This window comes from Theobroma cacao, chromosome 5 (assembly GCF_000208745.1).
Source record: "Theobroma cacao cultivar B97-61/B2 chromosome 5, Criollo_cocoa_genome_V2, whole genome shotgun sequence".
In the NCBI taxonomy this organism is placed as follows: Eukaryota; Viridiplantae; Streptophyta; class Magnoliopsida; order Malvales; family Malvaceae; genus Theobroma; species Theobroma cacao.
Window position 1 is genome coordinate 32,998,373 of NC_030854.1, and position 19,177 is coordinate 33,017,549.

Here is a 19,177-nt window from a genome sequence, read left to right on the forward strand (position 1 = left end):
CACGGCGTCTCATGAACTTTGAAAGCTGGCGTGTCATAAATTCCCTCCATGGAGTCTCATGAACTCTGAAGGTTGGCGTGTCACAGATTCCCTCCATGCGTGTCACCAACTCTTAACTCTGGCATGTCACAGATTCCCTCCATGACGTCTCACCAACTCTAAATGCTGGCGTGTCACAGTTTCCCACCATGGCGTGTTACCAACTCTTAACTCTAGCGTCTCACAGATTCCCTCCATGGTGTCTCACCAACTCTGAACGGTGTCGTGTCACACATTACCAACATGACGTTTCACAAACTCTAAACCCTATCCTGCGACAACCATCTCACATATGGCCTGCTATAGCAAGACCATTTCCTGCTTTGGATTCATATCTTTCTCTTTTCAATTCACCATTGTATCAAGGATTTCTGGTTTCACATCATTAGCCAAGCTTTCCATTCATGATGACCGGTTCCTCATTCAATTTAATATCCCTCTTCTCTTATTATTTGAATGCCATGTCCCAAATCTTTGAAAACCCATCTCATGCAATATTATTTTGTTTTGCACAACCTTCGCAAAAAAAAAGGTATTTTGCACAACCAATATTTGCATATTTATTTTTTTTTTCTCCCATTTCCACTTGTTTAAGAGTGCACGCTAACGAAGATGGCTCAGTAAGGGTATTTTTGTCCCAAAATCTATTCTGATAACTAAAAATAGTTAAAATTATCTCGAGGGTTATTTACAAAAACATGTTATTTTTAAGAGGTAAAAAAAAATCCTCATATATATATATATATATAAACTATGCATGCTGCTTATAAAATTTTTAAATTAATATTAGTTGTTTGATCAACCACAGCCTTATTACCTAAACCTAGGATATATGTGAGCCTGCAATGGATTCTTCATTACCATTGTAAATTCTTGCTTCTCTGACAAATCAATGTCATCTCCATCCACAACCTTCCATTCAAACGATAAAATTAAACTCGCTACAAAATACTCTAAATGAAGCATAGCCAAACCATAAGCAAGACACATCCTTCTCCTTGCCCCAAAGGGTATCATCTTGATCTCCTTGCTACCAGTTATATTGAATACTTCCTCACCACCATCACTATTAAGAAACCTGTTTGGCCTGAACGCCATAAGATCTTCCCAAACCTTTGGGTCCCATCCCATTTCAGCAATGAAAAAATTTACAATACCCTTCCTAGGCACCAAAAAATTGTTCAAAACAACATCTTCTATCACTTTATGTGGCAACACAAAGTGTGCAGGAGGGTGCCTTCTTAGCCCTTCCAAGATCACTGCCTTCAAAAAAAGCATATTCTACAAGTCATCTTCGTCGACCTCTTCTTTTCCATCTCCCACGACCCTTTTAATCTTCTCAAATAGCTTTTCTTGAACATGTGGATATTTCACCAAATTTGCCATAATCCAGTGCAACGCTGTGGATGTAGTATCTATGCTAGTATTAAGAAACTCCGAGCACAAACTTACCATTTCCCCTTCATCAAGTTTCCTCTTCTCCTCATGAAGTTTTAAATCCAGCAGTGTATCAACATATGATACAATATGCTCTTCTTTATCTTCTATCTTTTTATCCTTTTTCTCCTTGCTCAAGTTTTCTTCCTTCACCTTCTTTCTGGCCCTTATCAAAGGGATCAATAGGTCTTCCTGATTTTTGTGACACTACAACATTTTAGACTTTTTACTACATAATTTTAGCTACATTTGCTATAATGTAACTAAATTTATTATATAACACTAAATATATTTCCATTCAGATTCAAAATTTAAAGGGTAATAACATAAAATAAATTAAAAAGAGACAAACCCACAAAATAAAGGAAAATTAAAAAAGCCCCAAAATAGAGGAAGCCATGGCCCATGAAACGGCCTAAAACAAAGCTCCTTACCTTTTAGTCAATTTTTTTTCTTGAAAAATCACTCTCACTTTATACTATCTATCTCTCATAAGCTCAGATGATATATCTTCTCTTACTCCGTTTCTCACCAAAATTTTTCAAATCTCTTTACTCTTAAATTTTTCATAAGACAGGTGAATTCTCTGTTTCTCTTTTTCTCGATTCATCAATTCTTTTTTCCTCTCTTTATTCATTTTTCCCGTTTGACTACTAAGAAAATTTTCATGCCATTGGCATGGATCTAAAGAAATCTTCAAACATTTTCTCAACTATTTTGATTCTATGTTATTTTTTTCACACTGAGACAAGTTCAGTCTCAAGTGCTTGCCTTCAGCACCATCTATTACAACGACCACCATGCCAATTACGCCCATGATACAAGGTATTTTCTATATTTGTTTTAATTTTTTTTATGTTATTTTAGATTTACCATGTGCATTTTATTTTTTGGAGTTTCGATTTCCAAGAGAATAGGAAATGTAGTTAACTCAATCTAGTGCAAAATTTTTTTAAAAGCTCACGAACCAAATGCTATCGTCAGGAGACTCATGATTTAGGTTTCCAACTTTTTTTTTTTGAAAAAAAAAAACTCTTTACTTTTTTTTTTGGCTTTATTATCAAGAATGGAAGTTGTTGGGTAGTTTGGCAGCTAATTTTCTATAAAATTTAATTTGGTTGGATCCTACGATTTCGGAGATGTCATTGTTGTTTATATTATAGCATAATCTAGTGAAATTTGAACTTTTTTGGGTGATGCTAAAGTGAAACAAATGTAAAAAGCATGAGAAGAGTAATTTTAACTCTTCCACAAGCGAAGATATATTTAGGAGCTGGCCCTTTTCTCAAGTTTGGGGCTTGACTTTAAACAACAATTGTTTAATGTGATAAGTAACAAATATTAATTAATTATAAGTGAAGGGAATGAGATTCAGACTTTAGCTATGCTAAAAGAGTTAATGAGCATTACCTAAATAATTTAATTATATTGATGTCATATTTTGGTTAACCTTAAATGCTTGATTTGGAGCACATGATATCTTATTTTGTTCTTAAATTATAGCAAGTCCTAATCTTGTATAAATCTTAAAGAGAGTACAGTGTTGGCATTAACTATAAGTTATGAGATTTTTTTGGAAGTGCTAATAAAGTTGTTGGAAATAGCATGTTCAGAAAACCTTAAACTAAAATTCTTCAATTATGGTTAAAAATATCAACATAATTGCATCTTGCTTAACCTTGTCTATTTAGATTGGGAAATTATATAAGCTTTATTGAGGAGTCACCAATTGAATTTGCAAAGACATATTGTTACTTAGTTGCAGTTAGTTACTGAGGGCACCAATCATCTATTAGCCTTTATAGACACTAAGTCTGATCTTTGTATTGTCATTAAGAAAGCAATAGCTTTGATTTAGTTAGTATGCTTTATGCAGAGTCAAAGACATAATACTTGTTGGAGTCAAAATAAATACATGGGATGGATATTTAAAGTTCTCTCACTCTTGCCCTAAGCATAAAGAGTGAAAGTAAGACAAACTTCTCAAATTCCTTCCCCCCTCTTCCTAGTTATGATAAAGTCTGATATCCTTTTAACTTCATTTATTTATTTATTTAGCATCGTTCATACATGACTAGCTTTGGGTTATGGATTTTCTCTTTGTACTTACTAGTTTATTATTATCTGAATCTTTTTATTCCTTTATTGTATTTCTTTACTTTTATTAACTTCAAGCAATGCTTTAGCCCCTTTCTATAGTATGGGCTAGTTACAATGATGCAATATGTGTCGTAACGTGTGGGTTCGGGAACCCGACCGCCAGACGCAAACTAAAAACTCTAAAAAATTAGGAGTCACCACCAATCTTTTTTTACTAGGTGCGATTGGCCACCTAATGACTCGATTCTAATCAACGAGGCCTTAAATTGATTTTAAGTCCGTCGAAGAGAACTTTCAACTGGTCTACAATATTCTAGATCTAGGCTCGGGAGTACGGTTACTCCCGGGGAAGGATTAGCACCCTCGGGATGCCCGTTCCATGAGTGGTACCATTTTTTAGATTATCCTATTAGGTTTTAATTTTTAAGTTCACTATGTTTCTTTAGTTATTATTCTCTTATTTTATCTCTTATTTAACCTAAAATGAAATGCAAATGTGAGGCAATATGAAATGCATGGCGTGGGATAAAAATGTCAGACGAATAAACTTTTATCGAGAACGTTTTCCCGAATCCGTCCATCATACTAGTAGGATCCGGGGTGTTCTCTCACCTAAGGAATTATCCGATAAACTCTCCTTCGCAAATTCAACAAATAATTCCCATCATCGGGGTAATTGTATGTTTTTCTTTAAAAATAATGTTTTCATGCATAATGAACCTAATTCGAGCAAAAACCTTTTATTAAAGATGTTTCTCGAGCCCTCCCATCATACTGGTGGGACCCGAGGATACTTTTTCACTTAGGAAACTTGTCGATAAATACTCGCCTTCGTAAGATCCCATCATTGAGGCTTAAACTCGAAAACAAAAATATTTATATGCAATGATATGCATGATGCAATATATATATATATGCAATTGTCTATTTTTTTACTTATTGTCATTTATTATTATTTCATTATTATTTTACTTCATTTTATTTTTTTTATTATCATATTTTCTATTCATTTTCTTATCATTATTTTTTCATACTTTACATTTTTTATTCTAAATTTCTCTTATATTTTTCTTTTATAATTAGATAAGTTGTTTAGGATTCCTTGTTATTTTAGTCAATAAAAATTTTAAATTTTACTTTTTTATCATTTTTTTATTTTATATTTTTTTATTATTTATTATTTTATTTTTATATTTATTTAATGTCATGTATATTGCATTTTCACAAATTAATTATTTACTATATATTTGAATTATTATTATTTTTTTTATCTCTCTTCTCTTTTTTTTTTGGTATTTATTATATTATTTTTATTGATGATTTTGTGTTGTTAAATTTTTATTTTTATAAAAAATTTCGGGATCTTGTAATCGAAGCCCTCCCATCGTACTGGTGGAGCCTTGATTCAGATTCCGAACCTAGGGAATATGGGTCCAAGATTGCGACTTCTCGCATCCCGACCCATCATCCCATCATCGGTATTAAATTAATCAATTATTTTATTAATAATTCTTTATCTTATCCTATTTTCATTCCCTCTCTATTTGTGCCCACCTCCATTTTATAAAAAAACTATCTTTTTCACCCAATTTGTCATCTACATATATTTTTTATTACACTTATTATTTTTATTATTTTTATTTTATTATTATTATTTTTTTACATCTTTATATTTATTTTTACCTAATTCATTCATATTTTACTTATATTAGTTCACATGATTATGTATTCCATTTTATATTTAACATCTCGACTCTTCTTACATCTTATATATATATCTTCTCTTAAACATATTCTTAATCTAACCATATATTTCCTTTTGTATATAACTCAATCTATATGAACCTATTTCTATTACTAAATGCTATAACATTAGTATCCACCCAAACCTATTTATTATATTATGATTTTTAATTAAATGTTCACTTACTTCCATATATAAATTTTATCCTTAAACCTATTTCTTATAACTAAAGCCACCCTCTCTTTTTGTTTTTACTTTATCATATTTTGTTTGAAAATATTTTTTCATTTATCCATTTTATTCTAACCTCTTTGTATTTTTATGTATTTTACTTTATATTTACCTCACCTATTTTTCATTATTCTATTTTACTCTATATTTTATCCCATAAAATCTGATTATTATCATATGTATTTTATCTTTTGATTCTATTGATAATCTAATAAAACTAACTATCTTCCTACCTAATTTTAAGTCGAATTCGACATCACAAACCAGACCAATATAAAAAAAAAAATGAAGAATTTACCTTGCTGGGAACAAACAATCCATCAAGCACTGAAACGGCGTCGTTTTGAAGCTTTTCAAGGCTTGGGTATGAAAGCTCTTTCTTTTCTTCCACCCGTCATTTCTCTTTCTACTTTCTCTCACCCAAGACCTTTTTTCTTTTCACTCACCAAACCGCCAACCACTACCCAACGGTCGGCTCTCCCTTTCCCGGCACTTTCCTCTCTCTTTTTACCTCCTTACCTAATGGCCGCCAACGTCGCTCCCCAGCAATCGGCTCTCCCTTTCCTAGCGCCTTCCTCTCTCTTTCTCCTTCCGTTCACCAGCCACCCGAAAGCTTTATCTCTCCTCACGGCGACGTAAAACCCCCTAAACTACCCTCTTCTGACCAGCGACAGGAGACCCAAGATTCTCCTCCCAAATCCGGTGGCACCTAAAGCCTCTTTCCTTCGAATTGAGCCACCCAAATCCTGTCCTATTAGCCGGCAACACATAAAGTTTCTATCATGATTTTTGGTTTTTCTTTCTTTGGTTTTTTTTTTGGGTTTCTGGTTTGATTGCGGATTTTTGTGGCTGCTAGGAAGCTTAGGAATTTTTGGTTTACAGGTTTTTGGGTTACCGATTGCTCCCCCTTTTCAATTGCTACAGTGCCCCCTTTATACTAGGATGAAGGGGGCACACTCCACTACTTTGCCAGACGCGAATTTTTCGCGTCTGGCAAGGTGAGGGTGGTGGTTGGCAGGGTGCATCCGCACCCTGCCAGTCGTACCTTTTTTTTTAATTAATTTTTTTTCTTTTATTTTAATTTTTAAATTTTTAATTCAGTTTTTATCATTTTTAATTTTTTATTTATGATTTTTTTATTTAATAAAATTTTATTATGATTTTATAGTGTCTACAGTTTCCCCTCTTTACGCATTTTGGAAATCCAAAATAGTGCAAAGACGTAGACATTGTATTTGACTAATTCTTTAATTCTCTTACCAAGGTTTTTTTGTTTTGTTTTGTTATTTTTTTGTTGTTTTTTTTTAATGAACTTCTCAAGATTGAGGTAATGACACTTTTAAAAATAAACTCCGTAAAATTGAGGCAACGAAACTTTAAAAATGAACTCTTCAAAGCTAAGGCAACGAAACTTTAAAAATGAACTCCTCAAAGTTAAGGCAACGAAACTTTTAAAAATGAACTCCTCAAAGCTGAGGCAACGAAACTTTTAAAAATGAACTCTTCCAAGCTGAGGCAACGAAACTTCTTTAAACGAACTCTTCAAAGCTGAGGCAATGAAACTTTTAAAAATGAACTCCTCAAAGCTGAGGCAATGAAACTTTTTTAAATGAACTCCTCAAAGTTGAGGCAACAAGACTTTTAAAAATGAACTCCTCAAAGCTGAGGCAACAAAACTTTTAAAATGAACTCCTCAATGCTAAGGCAACGAAACTTTTAAAAATGAACTCCTCAAGGCTGAGGCAACAAAACTTTTAAAAATGAACTCCTCAAAACTGAGGTAACGAAACTTTTTTTCTTTTTTGATATGGTGAAAAATAAATCAATTCCTCATCTGAGGCTCTACGACTTTAAAGATGAATTTCCCTCTTTTTCAGTTGCTTTAAAACTTTGAACATGGCAATTTAAATATTCTAATCATCTTCATTAGTTTTTTTTTTTGGTGTTTTAGAGTCTTCTCTTTGATCAATGGGGATGAACCAATCACGCTTCTGATCTCTTGTCTTCCCCGATTCATTGCTCACAACTATTTTCTTCCTCTATCATATGCATGGTCCAATCATTCTTCACATTTTTACTGTTCTCCATTCTATTTCTATTTCCATTTTTTTCTCTCTTTTCTTAGTTTTTTCTCTTTCTTTTTACATTACCGGACTCCATTTCATTCCCGGTCAATTATGATCCTTTTTCAAAATACTGCAAACATTTCTTTACTTTATCATGCTCTTTATTAAATATCATTCTAATTTTATGACAAATGCAATGCAATGTACTCATATCTCCTCTTTTGGCAGAATGGAAATGATGACAATATCGAGAGCAGAAAGGCTATTTTTCATTAGAAAAAGGGAAGTTTCTACAATAAATCATAATGACAAGGAACAAGGGAAAATCAATTAATACAAAAGGCATACAGTTCTTTCTTAATGACTGTTCCGATAGATATTGACAGTAGTCTTAAAATTTTATCTCGAAACAGGCACAATCGTCAGCTCCCTTGTCTTTTGTCTGAACATCTCGGATCATGATTTTCACCCCTTCTGTGTTAAGCCTTTGTAGTACTTGGACCTCCTTCGTGTCTAGATCGCTCTTTTGGGTTTTCGCCCTAAACACATCTCCCAGATTCAAGCTGCCTTTTCAGATTTTCAACTTGAAATTTTTTTAATTCATTTTTTCTCTCTTTTTTTTTTACACAAAATATTTCTTGACAGCATCAGCATTCACTGGGTTGGAAAACTCCCTTTCATCCATCTCTGCCAAAATTAGTGCTCCTCCAGAAAAAGCTTTCTTCACCACAAATGGTCTTTCCCAATTCGACGTCCATTTCCCTCAAGGATTTTGCTGGTTTAGAGGAATTCTTTTCAATACTAACTCTCCTTCTTGGAACTGACGAGGATGTACCTTTTTGCCATATGCCCTCATCATTCTCTTTTGATATAATTGCCCATGGCAAAGTGCCGTCAACCTTTTTTCTTCTATGAGATTCAATTGCTCATAACGAGTGTTAAACTGTTCGACTTCTTCCAATTGTACTTCTTTAAGGACCCTTAGGGAAGGGATTTCAATTTCAATTGGCAAAACTGCTTCCATCCCATATACCAAAGAGAACGGCGTAGCTTCCGTGGAAGTTCGAACTGTTGTGCGATAAGCATGCAAAGCAAAGGGTAACTTCTCATGCCAATCTTTGTATACATCTGTCACCTTTTCAATTATCCTTTCGATGTTCTTGTCGGCTGCTTCTACCGTTCCATTCATCTTTGGGAGATAAGGCGCTGAATTGTGATGTTTGATCTTGAACTTGGCACAAACCTCTTTCATCATTGAACCATTTAGGTTACTAGCGTTATTTGTGACGATCCTTTCCAGAAGACCATAGCGGCATATTATTTCTTTTTGGATGAACTTACATACCACTTTCTAGGTCACATTGGCATAATATGCTGCTTCTACCCACTTAATGAAGTAGTCAATCGCTACCAGAATAAACCGATGCCCGTTTGATGCCTTCGGGGTTATTAACCCAATCAGATCCATGCCCCACATTGAGAATGGCCACGGTGATGTTAATACATTTAGTGAATTTGCAGGAGTGTAGATTATGTCTGCGTATATCTGACACTTGTGACACTTTCGAGCGAAATCTATACAATCTGTTTTTAACGTGAGCTAGTAATACCCTGCTCTCATGACCTGTCTTGCCAACATATGCCCACTTGCATGTGCCCCATAAATTCCTTCGTGGACTTCCTCAACTATTCTTCGAGCTTCGGTTGAATCCACACATCTCAAAAGTACTTGATCCCTACTTCTCTTGTATAAGATGTCCCTGTCCAAGAAGAAATTCATTGCCAACCTTCTAATGGTTTTCTTATCATTTTCTGAGCTTTGTTTCAGATACTGCTGAAACTTGAGATAATGCACAATATCATGGTACCATGGTTTTCCGTCTACTTCTTCCTCTACACTGGAGCAGTGTGCAGGGCACTCTCGAAGATTAATCATGATGGGTTGAATCTTGACATCGGTACCAACTTTGAACATTACTGCTAGCGTGGCTAATGCATCAGCCATTTGATTCTCCTCTCGGGGCAAATGGGTGAAGCAAATCTTATCAAAATTTTCAATCAGCTTTGAAATAAACTTATGATACCGGACTAACTTCGAGTCACATGTCTCCCATTCTCCTCGTAACTGATAAATAACCAAAGCAAAATCCCCAAATACTTTCAAAATATGAATTTTCCTTTCAATTGCTGCCTGAAGTCCCATGACACAAGCTTCATATTCAGCCACATTATTGGTGCAAAAGAAATTGAGCTTGGCTATGATGGGATAATGACCTCCTTCTGGTGATACTAACATAACCCCTATGCCATGCCCCAAGGCAATCGAAGCTTCATCGAAAAACATCTTCCAATTCTCTTTCTCCTCTGATTCCTCTTCATTTGTTTGACAAACCGACATCAGATCCTCATCTGGAAACTCAAACTCCATTGGTTCATAATTCTCCTCCACCCTTTTCGCTAGAAAATCTGTGATTGCACTTCCTTTGATAGCTTTTGAGACACATATACAATATCATATTCAGACAACAACACTTGCCATCTTGCCATTCTACCTGATAAGGATGGTTTCTCGAAGATGTATTTAATAGGATCCAACTTCGCAATGAGCCAAGTGGTATGATATAGCATGTACTGCCTGAGTCGATGCGCAATCCATGCTAAAGCACAACACATTTTTTCCAACGAGGAATACTTGGACTCGTACTCAGTGAACTTTTTACTCAAGTAGTAAAATGTTCTTTCTTTCTTACCAGTTTCATCATGCTATCCCAACACACATCCCATGGATCCTTCATTTACTGTCAAGTACAAAAGGAGGGGTCTCCCAGCCACAAGTGGTACCAACACTAGCGGCCTCAACAGATATTTTTTAACCTTGTCAAATGCCACTTGGCACTCCTCGTTCCATGCCCCAGGATTGTGTTTGTGAAGGAGCTTGAAGATCGGGTAACATTTGAGTGTTAGTTGTGATATGAACCGGGTTATATAATTCAACCTTCCCAAGAATCTTCTAACTTCTTTCTGCATTTTGGGAGGAGGCAAATCACGGATTGCTTGAACCTTATCCGGGTCAACTTCTGTCCTCTTTCACTGATGACGAAACCAAGTAGCTTTCTTGAAGTGACTCCAAAAGTACACTTTGCCGGATTTAATCTGAGCTGAAACTTCCGTAACCTCTTAAATAACCTTTCAAGATTGGTCGCATGGTCCTCTGTTTTGCGAGCTTTTACAATCATATCATCCACATACACCTCAACCTCTCTATGCATCATGTCATGAAAAAGAGTCACCATGGCTCGTTGATAAGTTACCCCAGCATTCTTCAACCCAAATGGCATTACCTTATAACAAAAGGTTCCCCACATAGTTATGAAGGTAATTTTTTCTCTGCCCTCTAGTGCCATCTTAATTTGGTTATACCCTGAAAAACCATCCATAAAGGAAAACATGGAATGGCGAGTAGTATTGTCAACGAGGGTGTCGATGTGGGGTAAAGGAAAATTATCTTTTGGGCTAGCTCTATTCAAATCTCGATAGTCCACACACATTCTTACTTTCCCATCTTTGTTAGGCACTGGGACAATATTTGCAACCCATTCAAGGTACTTAGCTACTTCCAAGAATCCTGCATCGAACTGCTTTTTCACCTCTTCCTTAATTTTTAACAGCATTTCAAGTTTCATCCTTCTCAACTTTTGCTTAATTAGTTTGCATTCGGGTTTTAAAGGTAGTTTATGGGCTACAATGTCTGTATTGAGTCTTGGCATATCTTGATAGAACCATGCAAATACATCTACATATTCATGAAGTAGCTTTATTAGTTTTTCTTTTTCAATCGGCACCAACGTTGTACCAATTTTAACTTCTTTCTTATTATCTTCATTTCCCAAATTAATCGTTTCAAGTGTCTCTTAATGTGGGACAATTTGTCTCCCCTTCTGTTTTACCAGTCTTAACAAGTCCGGAGTTAAATCATAATCCTCCACGTTTTCTATATCGTCAAGTTCACTGACACTTGTACCTTTTTCAAAATTAACCTCAAAACCACTGTCATTATCATCTTCGCATTCATTATTTGGAATCTTGGAAGGTAAAGGGAATTGAAAGATGTAGAGCTATTGTATAGATAAACATTTAAAATAAAGGGATGAGATGACAAGAATGGAAATGGTGAATCATGAGGGGAGATATGAGAAATGCACTATGCATGTTAATTTATTAGAATGATAAATGATAAAAAGCCCGATACATAAAATTTTCAATGCTCTTGGGCATAAGCACGAATGTTTAGTTTACATTACTTTGAAATTGAATCACAAGTAACTGGTAAACTCATGGTGGTCTAGCTGCTCAACTTCAACTTCGGTGGCCCGAGGTATGTAGTAGGAATCCCATCCATATTTTCTAGCTGCTCTTCATTTTCCTCCGTTGAGCATATTGATAAATCAGAAAAGGCTTCCCTTAAGGCTGACATGGATTCTCAACTTCCAACGGTGAGTGATTCAGAAAAGATGCAGCCTCCGGACCGAAATGTCTCGCAGAGATGAGGATATATCATTATATGATTTTTCAACATGTGCCTTTTAAAGCGAGCCAACCTTTCCCTTCTTCTTTCGACTATCATTTCTTCTCTTTCCTTCTTGGTCGGCTTATATCCCAGGCCAAACCTTTTTTCATTTTTGGTAGCACGTATTGACCTTTTAATGCCTTGCAGTTCTCTTGCCAGTCCTGCCCTCGCTCGGTATCTTTTTCCTATTATTTGACTGACAGCCATCTTGGTGGTTTTGGAAAGCCTCAGAATAGGTGGTGTGGTTCCTTCTCCAACATATGTGGTGTTAACAAACTCGAAGGATCGAAAGGAACATTCAGACACTTCTTCCGTCGCTTCCACGTAAGGAGTATCCGTTGGCTTGCTTATGAGTAAGTCTTCTTCCCCGTTAACACATACAATATTTCCATCTACGATGAACTTGACCTTTTGGTGAAGCGATGAAGGTATGGCCCCAGCCAAGTGGATCCAAGGTCTTCCCAACAAATAATTGTATGAAAGAGCGATATCCATAACTTGGAATTCAGTGGTAAAGGTACACAGGTCGATTTCTATCAGTATCTCAATGTCCCCTACTACTTCTCTCCTCATCCCATCAGAGGCTCTCACAATCATCTGGTTTTTTCTCATGTAAGACATGTAGATGGGTAAGCGGGCCAAGGTCCTCATGGCATCACATTCAAGGACGATTTATTATCAAGCAGCACTTTTACGATGGTACAACCTTTACACTTAGTAGTGATATGCAAGGCTTTATTGTTTTCCCTACATCCAGAAGGGATTTCTTCATCGCTAAAGGATATTATGTTACCCACTGAAATGTTCCCAATGATGTAGTCTAAATTTTTAATTGAAATGTCATGATCCACATACGCTTGGTTCAAAATCTTCATCAAAGAATTCCTATGTGGTTCTGAGCTGAGGAGCAATGATAACAATGAGATACGAGTAGGCAACCTGTTCAATTGCTCGACCACATTGTACTCACTGTGTTTGATGAACTTGAAGAACTCTGCAGCTTCTTTTTCGTCACTGGTCCCTTTGAGCCATCTATCGATTCTTGAGATTGCACTTTTTCTTCTCTTAGATTTTGTTCTTTTTCTTTTCCTTTCTCCTTCTTGAGATTCTCCAATGCTTCTGGTGTATAGCAACATCCGCTGCGGGTAATCCCCCCAACACTAGTTATATTTGCAGCATTGTCTTGAGATTCGGCCATCCATTTCCTCGCCTTTAAAACTTGTACATTGAAATTGTAGTTCCACGGGACAGCTTTGTCATCTTTGTAGGGGAAAGGTTTAGGGACTTCGATAGTCATTTGGGCATGAGTTCTGTTTTCCACAAACTCTCCTCTTGGTTCATAGAAAATGGTTAAAGGTTTTATCTTCGTTGGGTGAGTGGAATCTTTGGCCATCATGTTTACTGCTGGCCTTGAGGCTTCCACGTAGAATTCAATCCTTGATTCGTCCATCATCCTTTGCACTTTCTTTCGGAAAGAACTACAATCTTGAATTAAATGCCCCACACATCATTTGTCATATAAGCAGTATGATCCTTGGATATCTCCCGAGTCATTCACATCAGGACATTTTGGCCAAACCTTGAGCATATCGACCTTTACCAAGGTTTCAAACACTTTCTCCATGGGCGTTTCCACTTCTCAAATGTTTCTTTTAACATACACCTCTCATTCGATTGCATTTACCCCTGCCCCAGCATGATTTGGTAGTGGGTTATTATTAACATTCTGTTCTAGGTTCTTTTCAAAATTCAGGATTCCTACCTTGATCAACTCTTGCACCTTATGTTTGAATGCTGTACAATTCTCGATCGAGTGACCTTCGATTCCATAATGATAATCACAATGGGCGGAAGCGTCATACCATCTCAGGAATAGAGGTTTTAATGGCTATATGTATAAAGGTGCCACCAGATGATTTACAATTAACTGAGTAAAGAGTTCAGCATATGGGATTGAAATTGGGTCAAACTGCACTTTCTCTTACTTGTTTCTCCATCCTCTTGATTCACCGGCAGTATGGTTGTTTGAAGGTATTGTTTGTTGTCTGGTTGAAGCTGTAACGGGTGTGGAAGTAGGTGGGTGGATATTTGTGGGGTAAGGTGTCCATTGGATGGGAGCATATGGGTACAGGTTAGAAAAGGTATTTGGCATGGGTGGATATAGGTATGGGCTTTGTGAAGAGTTATTCACAACTGGGTAATAAGGGTATCGTGGATATGGCTGGTAAGGGTTGTAGCTTCCTCCTTGAGGTTATCCTAAAGTGATGGCTTGGGCTTCTCCTTCATTCTTCTTAAAAGTTCCCCATTTTTTCGTGTGTGTCACATCACCTCCTTTTATCTTCCCTTGCTTAATGGCAGTCTCTATCATCTCTCCTAAAATCACCATATCAGCGAAGTTCTTTGTGGCACTACCGACCAATAGTTCATAGTAAGGGGCTGGAAAGGTGTTAACTAACATCACGGTGGTCTCTTTCTCAGTTAATAGTGGCTGAACTTGAGAAGCCATATTTCTCCATCTTTGAGCATATTCTTTGAAGCTTTCAGTGGGTTTCTTCTCCATGTTTTGTGAAGAAAAGCGATCCGGAGCCATATCTGTAACATACTTATACTGAGCTACAAACGCTCGAGCAAGGTCCTTCCATGTGTGGATTCGATTACGGTCCAGTTAGACGTACCACTTTGTTGCAACACCAGCGAGGCTATCTTGAAAGTAATGTATCAAGAGCTTGTCATCATGGGCATATGCAACCATCATTCTGTAATACATGGTGATGTGTGTGACCGGACACTTGGTTCCATCATACTTTTCAAAGTCTAGAACTTTGAATTTTTGGGGTATAACCACATTTGGAACGAGACAGAGTTTGATTGCATCCATAGAGCAATACATTCCCATTCTTTCTATCATGCGTAGTCTTTCCTCAAAAAGGTTAAATTTTTTATGGGTATCGGGATTGTCCTTTGATTCAACGGATCCATACTTGAGCTTCTCTTGTTCCTTCAGATCGTCCAGATCAGGTACAGAGATGGGGTCTGAAGGACTTGCCCCTCTAATTGGCCTCTGTTGGGCATAAGTCGATGGTGACCCTGTAGGCACTAGCATCCCAAAAATGAATATTGTCCTATCGATGGCATGGGGATAGACGCATTCCTTGCTAGTGGTGGTGTGAATCCTGGTGGATATACGGGGTCTGTATTGGCTTCTGTCTGTTGAACATCTTTTGACACACTAGAACTCCCCGCCACTCTCTTCCCTTTATCTGTCGACATCAACTCCAAAATCTTTGACAACTGACCCATGATCTCTTCTTACTTCTTTTCGATCTTGTCCATTCTCTCCGAGTGTTCGTCCCCAATGATCTCAGAGCGAGCTCTTGTTTTGTATCTGTGTAGGGTTCATTTCTCTGGAATTTTATTATTTTATGGGCCAAATGGATAAGTTAGAATTTTATGTTGATGAATGCATTGTCATTTGTTATTATTTATATAAATCATGCAACTATGAGGCAAGTGAAATGTGTTTGAAAAGAAAAGAAAAATAGGAAAAATTTTGGCCATCCAATATTTACCATAAGAAAATCCACATCCATAGAACTGAGATATCCGATTACATCATTGTCTAAAATCATTACATAACTACCAAAAGGAAAAACTGACTTTGTCATATTGGTCCCTAACTATCCTGAGATGATCGATCAACTGCTCACTCAATTCATCCCTTGAAAAAATCTATCGCCTGAGTTCTTTGGTCTTGTCTGCCATTACTCGTGCTCTAAATGCTACTTCTCTCATTTGTCTCAGTATCCATCGCATTTCAGCTTCTTTCCTTTGAAGGCCTTGTGTGCACGAATCATTTCTTTCCTTCATTTGGAAATACTCTTGCCTTACTACTTCATACTGTGCCTTATAGCCTTCCATGGCAGTTTCCAACAAATCGCAATCATTTCTCAACTCTTGGATAGTTTGTTCTTGTCTTCGTGCCTCGTGCTGCAAAACATTGTTGGCACTTTGGAGTTTTTGCATTCTAGCTATCAGAGAAGAATTTGCCACTTTCACTTCCTCAAACTTGCTTTGCCACTCATCCCTCTCTTCCAAAGCCATCTGTACTTTTCTTGCCGTCTCTTTCTTCACTTCTTCTAGCTCATCCTGATGTCTCTGTTTCATATTCATCATCTCCTTTTCAAGTGTCTTTCTTGCCAACTCGCTCTCTAGCAGGACATCTTGAGGTTCTGGGTTTATAGGATGTTTTGATGGATTTTTCGGAGGGCATACGACATCTTTCACCCTTTGGTCATGCCAAGTATGATATCCTGTGGTGACTTCATCGGTAACCCTCCCTTGATCTACTCAGCACGTTTCTTCCAGTCTTGTGCAATTTTCTCAATTTTCTTTAACGTTTTCGGCTCTCCATATGTAAACTCTAACTGATTTAGCTGGTGAGTCATGGGCACTAATTGCTCAGATTCGAACTGTCTCCGTACCATTATCGGTGCATAGCTAATGGCTCCCCATGGTCCCATCAGTGGCACCCACGGCTTGTCCCCGCATTTATACATTACTTGCATTCGCGGCATCCATGAAGCTCTCCAAGTCACTTCAACGCTCATTAACCTCCGGAGCCTCACGACCCACTCTTCTTTCCTCTTGCAGTCGGGCTATTCACTTTCACAGAATTCAAGGATAGGGCAACTCGCAGACAGATAAGGATTTCGAAATTTGCTCTCTTTACATTCAAAATGACTTTTGACCTATATGGTTAAGAGTTGGGCACATCCGATGAATCGTCCCTCGCCTTTGCTAAGATGGATGGGGTTGCGTTGATGCTCCTTGTCACCTGATCAAAGAAGTCTATGACTGATACCTTCACATGACTTAGAACCTTCGGGAAGACCACTAAACCATAGATTGCTATTGCGAAAGCTAGGAGACCTTGTTCATCCTCCATGTGTTTTTTAATATATCCGTTCAAGAAACTCCACGGAAGGCATTCTGTGTCTCCTTTCTTCTTCAAGTGCTGATCCACTTTTACAATAGTCATTCCTAGCAACTTAGCCTACTTTCATCGGTGTCCCATCTTCTGGGTTCTCCAATAGATCTTGTCAAGCTGTATGTGATCTATCCAAAGTAGAAAGGAGTACTCTTCTATGGTAGGGGTCATATCCACCTTGTTAAAGACAAAGCAACAGTATAAAGGATCGCAAAACTGGACGATGGCTTGGAGCATCTAGTCATCAACAGGTACATATAGAAGCCATGCAATGTGTCTATACTTGCTCTGAAAATTGTCTCGGTAAGCACGTCTCCATTGTTCCCAAATTCCTATCATCTCTGTGAAGTCATTTTGTTGAAGGTCCAAGTGAACTCTCTCTGGTAAAGTTGGGATATGTCCCTGGGTCAAACAGTCTCCTTTTTCTTGTTGAATCTACCCCATCTGTAACTCTATCTCATAGTCATTTTTGTATATGTTAAGTGGACCTGCTGATGACGATGCCATGGATGTAATCGGGATCTCTTAGGTTGGATGTTGTGTAGCCAATATTTCTCCTATATGCAATTACGATGCATGCAAATGAACATGTAACATGCACATGACAAGTAAAATAAACTTAAGTTAGTATCGTAAAAAGAAAGAGTGGAGTGTTAAAAAATAATGAGAGAATAATAAGCAATATCATGGGTATTATTGTCTACTCTACGACACTTTATTATCTCATGAAAAAATTTAACATAGAGGGAGTGGAAGAAATTCCTTCATGTGTACCTATTTATAGGGTATACTCTCACGGGTATGGCCCTACCAAGGGTTAAGCTGCTCTCGATATTCTATATACTGAGCGGGGTTTATAAACAGAGCTAAGGTTCCCAAATCGTTCCTCACTGTCATCCACGCGGACTAGTAAGGTACCTCGGTCCTCACCCATTACAAGCTTCAAACGAACTAAGTTAGATTTGAGTGGGAGTCTTCACTAGCCCGTGCTGAGGTTATCACCTTACGAGAGCGTAGCTACTAAACTCCCTCCTAAAAAGGACATAACCCAGGTGGAGGGTTTATGCATGAATGCAAAATGTGCTGTGTGTGTGAAGGAAAACATCGAGTTCGGAGTAACATTCTCACATCCCTCTATCCTAAACCCCCACAATTATTAAAATTAATAAAGTAACAAATACGAAATAAACAAATGCACTAAACAAAATATGTAGAACAAATCATCAACACTAAGAAAACATCGAATTATTTAAAGTCTTGGGTAACCTATTTATTATTTAATGGTTCGACTCTCGGCAGTCCCTAGTGGAGTCATCAATTGTCGTAACATGTGGGTCCGGGAACCCGACTGCCAGACGCGAACTGAAAACTCTAAAAAATTACGAGTCGCCACCAATCTTTTTTTACTAGGTGCGATTGGCCACCTAACGACTCGATTCTAATCAACGAGGCCTTAAATTGATTTTAAGTCTACCGAAGAGAATCTTAAACTGGTCTACGATTTTTTAGATCTAGGTTCGGGAGTACGGTTACGCCCAGAGAAAGATTAGCACCCCCGGGACGCCCGTTCCATGAACAGTACCATTTTTTAGATTATCCTATTAGGCTTTAATTTTTAAGTTCACTATATTTCTTTAGTTATTATTCTCTTATTTTATCTCTTATTTAACCTAAAATGGAATGCAAATGTGAGGTAAGATGAAATGCATGGCGTGGGATAAAAATGTCAGATGAATAACTTTTTATCGAGAACGTTCTCCCAAATCCGCCTATCATACTGGTGGGATCCGGGGTGTTCTCTCACCTAGGGAATTATCCGATAAACTCGCCTTCGCAAATTCAATGAATAATTTCCATCATCGGAGTCATCGTATGTTTTTCTTTAAAAATAACATTTTCGTGCTTAATGAACCTAACTCGGGCAAAAACCTTTTATTAAAGATGTTTCTCGAGCCCTCCCATCATACTGGTGGGACCCGGGGATACCTTTTCACCTAGAAAACTTT

General features: G+C 37.2%; 1 pseudogene; it reads right to left on the minus strand.

The window, feature by feature from the left end:
- On the minus strand, positions 814-8,869 carry LOC108662017 (annotated as a pseudogene).